Genomic DNA, 14,808 nt, shown 5'->3' on the forward strand with positions numbered 1-14,808 from the left:
AGAGAAATGCAAATCAAAACTACAATGAGATACCACCTCACCCCTGTTAGATTAGCTATTATCAACAAGACGGGTAATAGCAAATGTTGGAGAGGCTGTGGAGAAAAAGGAACCCTCATTCACTGTTGGTGGGACTGTAAAGTAGTACAACCATTATGGAGGAAAGTATGGTGGTTCCTCAAAAAACTGCAAATAGAACTACCTTATGACCCAGCAATCCCTCTACTGGGTATATACCCCAAAACCTCAGAAACATTGATACGTGAAGACACATGTAGCCCCATGTTCATTGCAGCACTGTTCACAGTGGCCAAGACATGGAAACAACCAAAAAGCCCTTCAATAGAAGACTGGATAAAGAAGATGTGGCACATATACACTATGGAATACTACTCAGCCATAAGAAATGATGACATCAGATCATTTACAGCAAAATGGTGGGATCTTGATAACATTATAAGGAGTGAAATAAGCAAAGCAGAAAGAAACAAGAACTACATGATTCCATACATTGGTGGAACATAAAAATGAGACTAAGAGACATGGACAAGAGTGTGGTGGTTACCAAGGGTGGGGGGGGAGGGAGGACATGGGAGGGAGGGAGGGAGAGTTAGGGGAAGGGGGAGGGGCACAGAGAACTAGATAGAGGGTGACGGAGGACAATCTGACTTTGGGTGAGGGGTTTGCAACATAATTTGATGACAAAATAACCTAGACATGTTTTCTTTGAATATATGTACCCTGATTTATTAATGTCATCCCATTACCATTAATAAAAATTTATTAAAAAAAAAAAAAAAAAAAAAAAAAAAGAAATAAAAAAGGACACTATATAATGATAAAGGGAGCAATTCAACAAGTGGTTATAACCCTTGTAAACATTTATGTACCCAACATAGGAGCATCTAAATATGTAAAACAAATCTTGATGAACTAAAATGGAGAGACCAACAGTAATAGAGTCATAGTAGGGGAATTTAACACCTACTTGACATCACTGACTGAATAGACCTTCCAGACAGAAAATAAAAAAGGAAATGGTGGCCTTAAATGACATACTAAATCACATAAATTTAATTGATATCTTCTGAGCATTTCAACTGAAAGGAGCAGTAAATATATTCTTTTTGAGTGCTCATGAAATATTTTCTAAGATATACAGCATGTTAGGACTCATAACAAGTCTTAATAAATTTAGGAAGATTGAAATTATAGCAAGCATTTTCTCTGACTATAATTGTATAAAACTAGAAGTCAATCACAAGGAAAAATAAAAAGATCCTTTATGTTTGTTTTTAACAGAGACACAGCGAGAGAGAGAGTCAGAGAGAGGGACAGATATGCACAGACAGACAGGAAGGGAGAGAATGAGAAGCATCAATTCTGCCTTGCGTCACCTTAGTTGTTCATTGATTGCTTTCTCATATGTACCTTGACCAGTGGACTACAGCAGAGTGAGTGACCCCTTGCTCGAGCCAGTGACCATGGGGTCATGTCTATTTTCCTACATTCAAGTCAGCAACTCTGAACTCAAGCTTGTGAGCCCATGCTAAGCCGGATGAGCCAGTATTCAAACCGGTGACATCAGGGTTTCGAATCCAGGTCCTCAGCATTCCAGTCCAACACTTTATCCACTGCACCACCAGCTTGTCAGGCAAGATCCTTTTATGTTTAAAACACTCAATAAAATCAGAATACAAGGAAAGTACCTCAACATAATAAAGGCTATATATGACAAACCATCAGCTAATATCATACTAAATGGTACAAAAATGAAGGCTTTTCTTCTAAAATCAGAAACAAGATAAAGGTGCTCACTCTCTCCACTCTTAATCAACATAGTCCTGGATTTTTTAGCCAGAGCAATCAGGCAAGAGAAAGAAATAAATGGCATCCATATCGGGAAAGAAGTAAAGGTATCACTTTTTGCAGATGACATGATCTTCTATATAGAAAATCCCAAAGACTCAACCAAAAAAAAAAAAAAAACTACAAGAAACAATAAACCAATACACTAATGTCTTAGGATAGAAAATCAACATACAAAAGTCTACTGCTTTCCTCCACGCCAACATCAAAACTTCAGAGAATGAACTCAAAAACATAATTTATTTTATAATTGTAACAACAATCAAAAAATACCTAGGAATAAACTTAACAAAGGATATGAAGGATCTATATATTGAAAACAAGAAAGCATTGTTGAAAGAAATTAAAAAAGACACAATCAAATAGAGAAATATTCTATGTTCATGGATTGGAAGAATCAACATATTTAATATGGCCATAGGCCATGGCTGGTTGGCTCAGTGGTAGATCATTGGCCCAGCATGAGGAAGTCTCAGGTTTGATTTCCAGTCAGGGCACACAGCAGAAGCAACCATCCTGACGAAAAAGAATGAAGCCAGAGATATCATACTACCTGACTTCAAATTATACTATAGATTGAACCATGATAAACAAAACAGCACAGTACTGGGAGAAAAACAGACACAGAAACCAATGGAACAGAATAGAGAGTCCAGAAATAAAACCACATACATATGGGCAAATAATCTTCAACAAAGGAGCCAAAAACACACAATGGAGAAAAGAAAGCCTCTTTTATAAATGGTGATGGGAAAATTGGAAAGCCACATGCAAAATGATGAAACTTGACTATAGTTTGTCCCCCTGCACAAACATTAATCCAAAATGGATCAAAGACCTAAATATAAGATTGTAAACAATAAATTATATAGAAGAAAAAATAGGTACTAACTAATGGACCTTGGCCATAGAGAACAATTTATAAATTTGACCACAAAGGTAAGAGAAGTAAAGGCAATGATAAGTGAATGGGAGTATATAAAAATAAAAAGCTTCTGCACAGCAAAAGAAACTAATAACAAAACAAACAGTCAGTCAACTAAATGGGAGATAATATTTGCAAACAACAGCTTTGATAAGGGGTTAATATACAAAATATATAAAGAGCTCACAAAACTCAGCAACAAACAAGTAAATAATCCAATTTAAAATGGAGAGAAGAGCCTGACCAGGCAGTGGCGCAGTGGATAGAGTGTCAAACTGGGATGCAGAGGACCCAGGTTTGAGACCTCGAGGTCGCCAGCTTGAGCGCCAGCTCATCTGGTTTGAGCAAAAAGCCCACCAGTTGAACCCAAGGTCGCTGGCTCCAGCAAGGGGTTACTCCGTCTGCTGAAGGCCCACAGTCAAGGCACATATGAGAAAGCAATCAATGAACAACTAAGGTGTTGCAACGCGCAATGAAAAACTAATGATTGATGCTTCTCATCTCTCTCCATTCCTGTCTGTCTGTCCCTGTCTATCCCTCTCTCTGACTCTCTCTCTCTCTGTAAAAAAAAAAAAAAAAAAAAAAAAATGGAGAGAAGACCTAAACAGACACTTCTCCTAGGAGGACATACAAATGGACAACAAATATATGAAAAGATGCTCATCTTCACTAGCTATTTGAGAAATGCAAATAAAAACTACAACGAGATACTACCTCACACCTGGTAGATTGGCTGTTAACAAAAAGACATGTAATCACAAGTGTTGTAAAGGTTGTGGAGAAAAAGGAACCCTCATTCACTGCTGGTGGGAATACAAATTAATACAACCATTATAGAGGAAAGTATGGTGGGTCCTCAAAAATTATGAATAGAATTACCATAAAACCCAGCAATCCTTCTACTGGGTATTTACCCCAAAACTCAGAAACATTGGTATGTAAAGACACATGCAGCCCCATGTTCACTGAGCATTATTCACAGTGGCCAAGACATGAAAACAACTAAAGTGCCCCTAGATAGAGGACTGGATAAAGAAAATGTGGTACATATACGCAATGGATACTACTCAGCCATAAGAAATGATGAGATAAGGCCATTTAGGACAACGTGGGTGGACCTTGTGAAATAAGTAAATCAGAGAAAGCTAAGAACAGTATGATTCCCTGTAAAGATAGGATATAAAACTGAGAGTCACTGACATAGATAAAAATGAAGTGATTACCAGGGTCAGGGAGGGGTGGGGGAGGGGTGGGGTAAGGGTATAAAGAGGAACAAATATACGGTAATGAAAAATTATTTGACTTTGGGTGATGGGTGTACAACATAATCAACATTTCAAATGCTATATAAATGTTTACATGAAACCTATGTACTCTTATTGATCAATGTCGCCATGTTAAAGTTAATTTTCTAAATAAAATTTAAAAATTAAAAAAAAATAAAAGAACTGAAAACATACAAAAACATGGAAACTAAAAAACATTTTACTAAACAATGAATGGATTAACAATGAAATCAAAGAAAAAGTCAAAAGACATCTTCAAAGAAATGAAAATGTGGGACACTAGAAAAATTGTATTAAGAGGAAAATTCATAGCATTACAGACTACTTCAAGAAACAAGAAAAATCTCAAAAAAGAGACCCCATATAACTTTACAGTAAAAAATAAATGGAAGAACTGAGTAGAAGGAAGGAAATTATAAAGATCATTGCAGAAATAGATAAAATAGGGTCTAAACAACAGTACAAAACATCAATGAAACCAAGAGTTGTTTCATTGAAAAGATAAACAAGATTGACAAACCTTTAATAAGACTCATCAACATAAAAAAGAGAGGATCCAATAAATAAAATGAGAAATGAAAGATAAGTAACAACGAATATGACAGTATAGCATTTTAAGAAAATATTCTGAAGAACTGTATGCCAAAAAATTGGAAAATATGGATAAAATGGATATATTCAGGGAAATATATAATGTCCCAAAACTGAATAAGAAGAATAAGAGAATCTGACTAGATAGATTACAATTAGTGAAATTGTATCAGTAATTTAAAAAAAAAAAAAAAAACAACAACTCCCAATAAACAAAAGTACTAGACTGGATTACTACACGGGTGAATTCTACCAAACATTCGAGGAAGAATTAACACCTATCCTCTTCAAACTATTCCATAAAAATTAAAACGGAAGAAAATACTTTCAAGCTTATTTTACAAGGATAGTATTACCCTACTTCCAAAACCAGACATAGACACTACAGAGAAAGAAAATTATAGGCCAGCATCTTTCAACAAAAGGTTAAATTCCTCAACAAAATATTAGGAAACCAGCCTGAACAGGCAGTGACACAGTGGATAGAGCCTCAGACTGGGATGCAGATGACCCAGGTTCAAAACCCCAAGGTCACTGGCTTGAGCACAGGCTTACTAGCTTTAGTGCAGGGTCACTGGGTTGAGCATAGGATCATAGACATGAACCCATGGTCACTGGCCTGAGCCCAAAAGTTGCTGGCTTGAAGTACAAGGTCACTGGCTTGAGCAAGGGGTCACTCGTTCTGCTGTAGCTCCCTGCCCACCCCCAACCCCCATCAAGGCATATATGAGAAAGCAACCAATGAACAGCTAAGGAGACTAAGGAGCTGCAAGGAAGAATTGACACATTTCATTTCTCTCCCTTCCTATCTGTCCCTATCCATTCCTCTCTCTGATTCTCTCTCTGTGTCTCTGTCAAAAAAAAAATCTGCACCCATTTATGAGAAAAACTCAGCAAAGTGGAAATAGTGGGAACATATCTCAATATAATAAAGACAATACGTGACAAACTCACAGACAACATCATACTCAATGGGAAAAAACTACAACTGTTTACTTTGAGATTAGGAACTGGACAGGGAGGTCTGCTTTCACCACTCTTGTTCACCATAGTACTGGAAGTCCTGGCCACAGCAATCAGACAAGAAAAAGAAATAAAAGGCATCCAAATTGGAAAAGAAATAAAACTTTCAGTATTGGCAAATGACATGATACTGTTTATAGAGAACCCGAAAGATTCCACAAAAAAAAACCCCACTAGAACTGATCAGTTAATTCAGTGGCATAACAAAATATAAAATAAATATCCAGAAATCAGTTGAATTTTTATGCACCAATAGTGAACTATCAGAAAGGGAACCTAAGAAAACAATACCATTCACAGTTACTTCAAAAAGAGTAAAATGCCATAGAATAAATTTAACTAAGGATGTACTTGGAAAATTATAAGACACTGAAGAAAAAAATGGAAGAAGATACTAATAAGTGGAATCATATAACATGTTTGTAAATAGGAAGAATGAACATCATTAAAATGTCCATAGTACCCAAACAAATATATAGTTTCAATGTAATTCCTATCAAGATACCAATGACATATTTCACAAAACTAGAAAAATATTCCAAAAATTTACATGGAACCACAAAAAACCCCAAATAGCAACAGTGATCTGAGAAAAGAAGAACAAAGTTGAAGGAATCATAGTAGCTGATGTCAAACTATACTACAAGACCACAGTAATCAAAGTAGCATGGTACTGGCATAAAAACAGACATATAGATCAATGCAACAGAATACGAAGCCCAGAAATAAATTCACAGCTTTAGAGTCAATTAATATATGACAAGGGAGGTAAGATCATAAAATGGGGTAAAGACAATCTATTCAATAAATGGTGTTGGGGAAATTGGACAGATATGTGTAAAAAAAATGAAACAAGACCACCTTCTTACATCACAAAAAGGAATAAAATCAAAGTGGATTAATATTAATACAGGTATTAGACTTGAAATTATAAAAGTCTTGGAAGAAAACATAGGCAATAAAATCTTGGACATTTCTCAAAACAATATTTTTTTCTGATATATCACCTTGGGCAAGGAAAACAAAAGAAAAATAAATAAATGTTACTATATCAAACTAAAAAGTTTCCACTCAGCAAAGGATATCATCAACAAAATGACAATACAATGCACTGAATGGGACAACGTATTTGCTGATAGAGCTGATAAGGGCTTAATACCCAAGATTTATAAGAAACTCATAAAACTCAACACCAAAAAACAAACAATCCAATTAAGAGATGGGCAAAGTACCTGAATATCCACTTCTCCAAAGAGGACATACTAATGGCCAATAGACATATGAAAAGATGTTCAATATCACTAGTCATCAGAAAATGATAATTAAAACCATGATGAGATATCACCTCTCATCTGTCTGAATTGCTATCATCAATAAATCAGCAAACAAGTGTTGGTGAGGATATTGAGAAAAGGGTACCCTCATGCACTGTTGGTGAGAATGCATACTGATGCAGCTACTGTGAAAGCAGTATGGAGTTAACTCAAAAAAATAAAAATGGAACTGCCTTATGGTCCAGCAATTTCACTTCTAAGAATATATCCAAAATAACCTCAAACATTAATTGGAAAAATATATGAACCCCTATTTCATTGAGTGTTATTTATATTGGCCAAGATTTGGAAGCATCCCAAGTGCTCATCTGTAGATGGGTGGATAAAAAAATTGTGATAATAAAAAAAAAAGTTGTGATACATTTAAATGATAAAATACTACTCAGGTGTTAAAACAGAAGGAAATGTTACCTTTTGTGACATCATGGATGGACTTGCAGGGTATTATGCTAAGTGAATTAAGCCATTCAGAGAAAGACAAGTACCATATGATTTCACTTATCTGGGCAATCTAATGAATGAAATAAATTAACAAACAAAATAGAAACAGACCCATAGATACGGAGAACAGACTGACAGCTGTCAGAGGGGATGGGTATTGGGAGGATGAGTGAAAAAGTTGAGATTAAGCAAAAACAAACAAAAAACCTCATCAACACAGACAGTAGATTACAAGAAGGAAAAAGGGGATAAATGATGATGGAAGGAAACTGGACTTGGCTTGGTTAATGCACAATATAGTATACAGATTATGTAAATAAATTGTATGCCTGAAACCTATGCAATTTCATTAATTAATGTCACCTCAATAAATTCAATAAAAAGAGCAATTTTGAATGTCATCATTTTTCCTTTTTCTGAGTGTCTGTCATTCACTTATTACCCCATTTCTCTTCATCCAATCTCTCTCTTTCTCTGTTTATCTCCTCAATTTTGAACTGGCAATTATGTTGATTGAGGTATAATTAGGAATAATTTTAACCTATTTTTTAATATTTATTTTATTAAATTTAGAGAGAGCAAGGGAGAGAGAGGGAGAGAGGAACATCAGCCTGTTCCTGTATGTGCCCTGAACGGAAATTGAAATAGCAACCTCTGCACTTTGGGATGATGCTCTAACCAACTGAACTATCTGGCCAGGGTGAATTTTAACTTGTTTAATACAGGTTTTCCCTCCCTGTTATTTCCTCTTCAGACCAGAAAATTTTCTTTCTGAAGGAAACTTAATTTTGTTGTTTTATTTATATATGGTATTTAAGATGATTTTCTGGAGTTTAGTTACATTTTGAGTATAGTCTTCAATTATGTTTCTATGAGTCAGTTTCCCTAATAAAAGAATGCAGAACTAGGAAAGACAGGCTAGTTTATAAGAATGCCTTGAAGGCAAGAGACAGATTTTTGTTTCAGTTGCTAGCCAAGCAGTTATCTGTTCTTGGGCACAAAAAGTCAAGAGTGACTTCAGACAGAAAGTGTAAACTACTTGTAAGCTCTGAGAATCAAGCTCAGGGAATGTGTAGCAAACCTCAAGGGGACACGTGCACTGATGCTGCCCTTTCCTGCTCATAATTCAGAATGCAGAGGCTTGGGGTGACTTCCAAAAAGGACTATGGGAACTCAGGCTATGCCTTCCTTTCTTCCTTCACCCATTGGCCCTTGCCTCCACAGTCTTCAACTGAAGTAACTGAAGGACAGAGATTGGACTATTGGCATTAAATGGCCATGGTGTCTGAAAACAGGTTCTAAAAATGGCCAGTCTCAGCAGGTAGGCCACAGATCCTGGCTGAAAAGATGATAGAATACCCACGAATGAGCGGGAGTGAAGGAAAAGCCATGTTTTTGTGCATTTATTCTGCCTTTCATTTAGAAAATAGTGGTCATGAAGGAGCTATGTGGAGGAACAGACTCATAGGAATGTAAGAACTAGAAGGACCTTTGGAGACATTTTAGCTTAGTCTAGACTACTTTTTGGACACTAGACCAGAAGGTTATCTCAGAACCCAAGGAGGTCAACAGGAAGCATATTAGGCTTCCACGGAAGACATCCTTGTTGAAAATCACAAATCTAGTCTAATCCAGTGTTACAGAGTGCAAATCAAGATACAAAGAAAGCAAAGTACTTGTCCAAAGTACTGGAACTCAGGTTTCTGTGTGTTCCCACAGATAATCTAATTTGCTCCTTCCTGTGGCAAGATCAGTATTATTTCCCCATTGTTTGACTGATGAGAACCTGAAGCTCAGATTGTGAAAGCAGCTTGTCCAAAGTGACATGAAAAGGTAGCTTCATCCACATTACACTGAGAATGACTTTGGCAAATCAGCAGCACCCAAAGCACTAATCAGCAATAGCTCTGTGGGCTCCACCCATTGACCCTTTGTTTACCTACCTTACTAAGTTATGTTCTTTATATCACACATAATCAGGGAAACATGTACATTAGCACTAAACATATCCCAGGTTGTTCAACTTTTGAACAACCTCTATTGCATTCTAACCTACATCTATTGCTTCTATTGCATTCTAACTTACGTCTTCAGATAAACTAGGGATCCCAAGGCAGATATGGAAATTTCATTATTTAGGTGTGTGGTTCTGTGCTTATTTTCAGGCTAAATTCTTTCATTTCTTTATTTTGTGAGCATCTAATGCTTAAGGCCTTCAGAGAAATAAAAAACAGAAAGACAAAATACACATATACACATAACTATGTAGGCAATGATACCGTATTTTTCACTCCATAAGATGCACTTTTTTCCTCCCCCAAAAAATGGAGAAGAAAATGCCTGTGCACCTTATAGAGCAAAAAATATGATATTTTATTAAGTATTTCAACAAACCATTTAGTTCCGAATATTTTTTTTCGTATTTCCCTCCTTAAAACCCTAGGATGTTTTATGGTCAGGTGCATCTTATGGAGCAAAAAATATGGTAACTAGTTTACAGATGTGTATAAGAATAACTCTTAGTAGGGGGAGAGAAAGAGAGAGGAGATGGGAGGGAAGGAAGGAAGGGAGAAGGAGGTAGAGAGAGAGTAAAGACAAAAAGAGAAGAGAGAAGAATTTTATTTGGGCCCTTGAAGGTTGGGCCCTCAGATTATGGTCCTTGAAACCAGAGGTAAGAGAATTCCTATAGCCAGTCCTTTACTTCTCTGAATTATATTCCTTTTGAAAGAGCAGATTATGGGAAGGCCATGTGGAGGAGGTGGCATTTGATCCAGGCCTAAAAGGATGAACGAAATTTGACCATATGGAGATTAGGGGAAGGAAGAACTCTATAGATGGAAGAAATGAGGAAAAACAAAGAGTAGAAAAAATTAATGTGCATTTGAAGAAAAGTGAGTTTCCAAATTTAGCTGGTATTCAGGTGATTTAAACAAAGGTAAAAGAAATAGTAATAGAAAAACAGTTTGGTCTCAGAGTTAAACTTGAGGCTAAAGTGTTTGGAATATACTCTTTAAGTAATGTGGGACTATTGACACCATCAGATCTATTCTAAGAAAGGGAGTGACACCATCAGATTTGTTTTTAAAAGATCATTCTGGTTTTTGCCCAGGTGGAAAACAGGCTCGGCAACAGACAGGGCCTTGATAGAACCAAAGTCTCTTGACTCCCAGGCCAAGGTTATTTCCAACTCTGTGGTGGGATTGTTTGGACTTCACCAGCTCTACCTCAGAAACTTGGTTCCACTATTGATCCCACTGGTGATCTCTAAACTTTTTTCATAAGTAGGATTTATCATCAAGTCAGATCACCTGATCTGGAATTCTGCTTTCTTTTGCACTTTCCCAACCCCCAATATGTCCTCTGTCTGGCAGTCTTGGACAGTCAGTGAGGATTGCACTCAATCCACTGACCCCCTCCTCTACTTTCCCTCAGTAGCCAACAAATCCAGCCACCCTGGCTCCCATAAATGGGCCAGACCATGTTCATTGGCAGCTGTCTTAAGAATGGGTGATTGCAATCCTATAGTCTTTGCTCTCCATTGGCATTAGGAGCCACTGTGTATGATGAGCAAGTCATTTTCTCAAGTTCTCCAAGAGGTACTGTCATTCCTAGAATATGAGAATAATGGATATTGGGTAAAGCATTGAAAATTACAGGAGACTCTACTTAGTGATCTGACTATTTGCTTACCAGCACTGCCCAGATCACACATCAGGCATGGCAGCTGTTGCCTTTCCAGAATAAGTCCAGAATGCCTGGGTCTGATATTCAAAGGGTCCCTTTGCAACCTCAATTTCTATTTTCCTTTTTGGCTCAACAGTCACACTAGCCATTAGCTGTCTCCTGCACATCCATCACGTCCTTTCCACATGAGGCACACGTGTTATTCACTTGCCCAGGAGAGATCTCTCTCTCAGCCTCTGCTGTCCTTCTCTGTTAGTTTAAATCCTACTCAGAGCCCTTCAAAGCTAACCACAGCCTGACCAGGCAGTGGTAAAGTGGATAGAGCATCAGACTGGGATGCGGAGGACTCAGGTTCGAGACCTCGAGGTCACCAGCTTGAGCGTGGGCTCATCTGGTTTGAGCAAAATCTCACCAGCTTGGACCCAAGGTCACTGGCTTGAGCAAGGGGTTACTCAGTCTGCTGTCGACCCACAGTCAAGGGACATATGAGAAAGCAATCAATGAACAGGTAAGGTGTCGCAATGAAAAACTAATAATTGATGCTTCTCATCTCCGTTCCTATCTGTCCCTCTCTCTGACTCTTTCTGTCTCTTAAAAAAAAAAAAAGCCAACCACTAATGTCTCTCGATGACTCACCCAAACCAGAAATGCTCATCTAATATCAGGAGGCATTAAAGTTGAAGGCCTCAGGAGGTGGGCAGAGCTGCCCCAGGTAACCAGCTGAGATTAGAACCCAGGGCTCCCAAACTTTTATTGCACTGTATATTTTACTACTGCACATGCTTCTACCTTTTCTTCACCATTCCCAAAGCATCTTTTTGCCTTATAACATGGCATCTTGTCCTTGCATCCATCTTTCCCACAACAAACTTGCCATTTCCTTAAGGGCAAGAGTCTATATTACACAGTCCTTTCTGTTCTCATCTCCCATTCCTTAGCACAATGAACGACACCAGCAGATGTTTGGTACTTTTGCACAACAGTCCAGGGAAGTTACCTTGGCAGTAACCAGAAAGCAATGCAGTTGCCTTAGAAAAATCCAGGCCACATCAAAGGGGGCTCTGATGTTTTTTACCCATTAGAGACTGACTGTTCAAAAACACTGCCGCCATTAAAAGCCTATTTTAGTTGAATGGACATTAGAGTCACACCTTAGCCAATGAAAGAAGGAAGCAGCATTTTACTTCCCCTGCAAGGATCCATTTTCAAGATGTTATGGATCTCTGACTCTACAACTTCTATAAATAAGAGTGTGCAAGAAACCAAAGCCTAGTTTCTTTATTTTTGCTAGTTAAAGGAATATTTTGAGATAACCCAGTGAAGTCCAACTTCTTGGTACTTGAGATAGGTACTTGAGATCCAGAGAGATACTGGGCTATCTTTAAAGGCACAACATTGAGTGGGTGACAGAATCTCTCAGTTCCTTGTGCAATCCTATTCAATTCCACCAAATCAACAGGTAGTTATCACCAACCTCATCTTAACCTAAGATTAGAAAGAGCTGAAGATTGTCTCCTTTCACAAGGGGGGAAGCTATTTTTCTCTGTTTCAAACACCTTGTCATTGACTACACATACACACACACCCTCCTCAAAGGAAGTTGTCTCCAACTGCCCATATTGAATCAATCTAGATTTTTAAAAGCTCAGCCTTCCCTCTATGTATTCAGCTAGAACAATTATCCTGGAGTTGAATGTGCATTTCTGCTAACCTGGCAGTTACCCAGAGAGGTTGTTTTTTAAGCTAAGTATCACCATGTCTTGCTAAGCAGAACCTTCAAACTAGGGAATCATAGCATGGATGCAAATAAGGAGTCTGGACCAGAGATCCTCCAGGTTATTCAGTTCTATATGCTCTTCAAAAAAAAATCCATGATCCATTAATTTAGTATTCTGAATGCTCAGGGTGTGAGAAGCCCCATTAGTCACATAGTATGAATCCCCATATGAGACCTGAGTATCTCACACAATATAACAGCCAGTTGGTTCTTAAACTTCTTTTCTGCTTAAGGTCTTCAAGTCGTGGCCTTTCTACCTCATCATTGAACAGTTCCAAACCTTGCTAAGTGTTAAGTGGGATAATTCATGTACAGTGCTTAGTAAAATACCTCTTATTAGAAAGTGCTTCCTTATAGTAAGCTTAATTCTGCCTCCTGGTGGTTTCCATATCGTTGATTTACCACCGAACTTGGGTTTTCTTTTCTGGGGCCACACAGGACAAACTTAATTCATTATCACATGACAACTTTGCAGACATTTGAAGAAAGCACTCCTTCCCTTATCATAAGTCACTGCAACTAACCTCCACCCAACCAGATTAATCTTCCTGCATATAGATGGCTTAAAGTTGGCCTCACTTCCCACAAAAACATGGCACTTATCACCAGAGGCTGTTACTTAGTTACAGAGAGTACACTTATCCTGTGGCCTCAAAGCCGGTTACAGTGAGCAGAGCTTTAACTCATTAGGGCAGCCTGAGGTAGATCTAGGGAGCCAACAGCTTGCTGTTGCCATTAGTAGCTTCCTTACCCATTGCCCTTGGCTCCTCCCCTCCCCCAACCCCTTTCCTCTCCCCCCCCCCCTTTTCCTCATTCCATCCCCATGGAAGGACTAACTGTTCAGGAGTGCTTAAGGTTTTATCTCACATCCTTAAACCCATAAGCTCGCCTAGTGACTCATGGAAACTGTTGCTCCACGAGCTGCGCCCAGCAGGCATCTCCATTCAACCCTTTCTTTGCAATGCCCCAATAGTCCCAGTCAGGCTCCCTGAGTTGCTCCTCTCTACTACATTCCCCAAGCCGGTGGCAAAATAGGACTGTGCCCCGGGCAGCGCAGACACTGGTTCCACAGGGAGTGCGCAGCGGGAGTTACCTTTACAGCCGCGAGGGGCAGAGCTCCGTCAGATGACTACACCAGCAAGTGGGGGAGTCCACACTTAGGCTGCGCCCTCCGCCACGCTGTGCCACGCAGCGGTCAGGGCCACGGGTGGGAGGCTGGTTGGAAGTCCTGCGTCCTGGGCAGCCCGGAGCGGGAAGAACCCACTGATGGGGAGTGGGAGGCTGGATAAGCGGAGCGCCGCTAGCCGCCGTCTTGCCAGACCACGCAAGAGAGCCACCGGATGTTCCTATTGCCCGTGGAGCCCAACCGCGCCTGGCGGTCTTCCTTAGCAGGTTACGGGCATGCCTGGGAGTGCTAGCGGAGGTGCACGCGGGCGCCAGCTAGGGTCCCAGGAGGTCTTCATTCAACCGAGCTGCTCCCCGGTGCTGCACCTCGCCAGCGACTGGCCGTCGGGGCGGCGGGTTCTTTGGGTCACAATTGGCGGAAGATGGAGCCGAAGAGGCGAAGGAAGGGGGTGGTAGGTGGGGGGAGGGGGGAGGGGCCCCAACTATGAAGTTCAGATCGGAACTGCGGCCCGCCTGGAGGAGGCTGGCAGAAGGCCAATGGGCATTCCCTCCCGCGCTCCCCTGAGGCGAACTTGAGCGACCTCATTATGCTTAGGCTGGAGGGTGGATGCAGGAGAGTTCCAGCGAGGGCAGCTCGAGCCTGCTGCGCCCTAATGTCCCTACCTGCCCCCAACCCCGACCCCCGTTGCCTGCTTTGGTCTCGCAGCCTAATTTAATCAGCCAAGCTTTGACTTGTAAACCACACACCTCATC

General features: G+C 39.6%; 1 protein-coding gene across 1 annotated transcript in view; it reads right to left on the reverse strand.

Annotated features, from left to right (window-relative positions):
• ARHGEF9 (Cdc42 guanine nucleotide exchange factor 9) overlaps positions 1 to 14,371 on the reverse strand; it is a 382,466-nt gene extending 368,095 nt beyond the window's left edge. Inside the window, exon 1 of the mRNA XM_066250140.1 lies at positions 14,024 to 14,371. The gene's annotated coding sequence lies outside the window, so the exon portion shown is untranslated. The remainder of the gene's footprint in view (positions 1 to 14,023) is intronic.
• Positions 14,372 to 14,808: the final 437 nt, after the last annotated feature.

The sequence above is a fragment of the Saccopteryx bilineata genome, chromosome X (genome assembly GCF_036850765.1).
Source record: "Saccopteryx bilineata isolate mSacBil1 chromosome X, mSacBil1_pri_phased_curated, whole genome shotgun sequence".
Lineage (NCBI taxonomy): Eukaryota > Metazoa > Chordata > Mammalia > Chiroptera > Emballonuridae > Saccopteryx > Saccopteryx bilineata.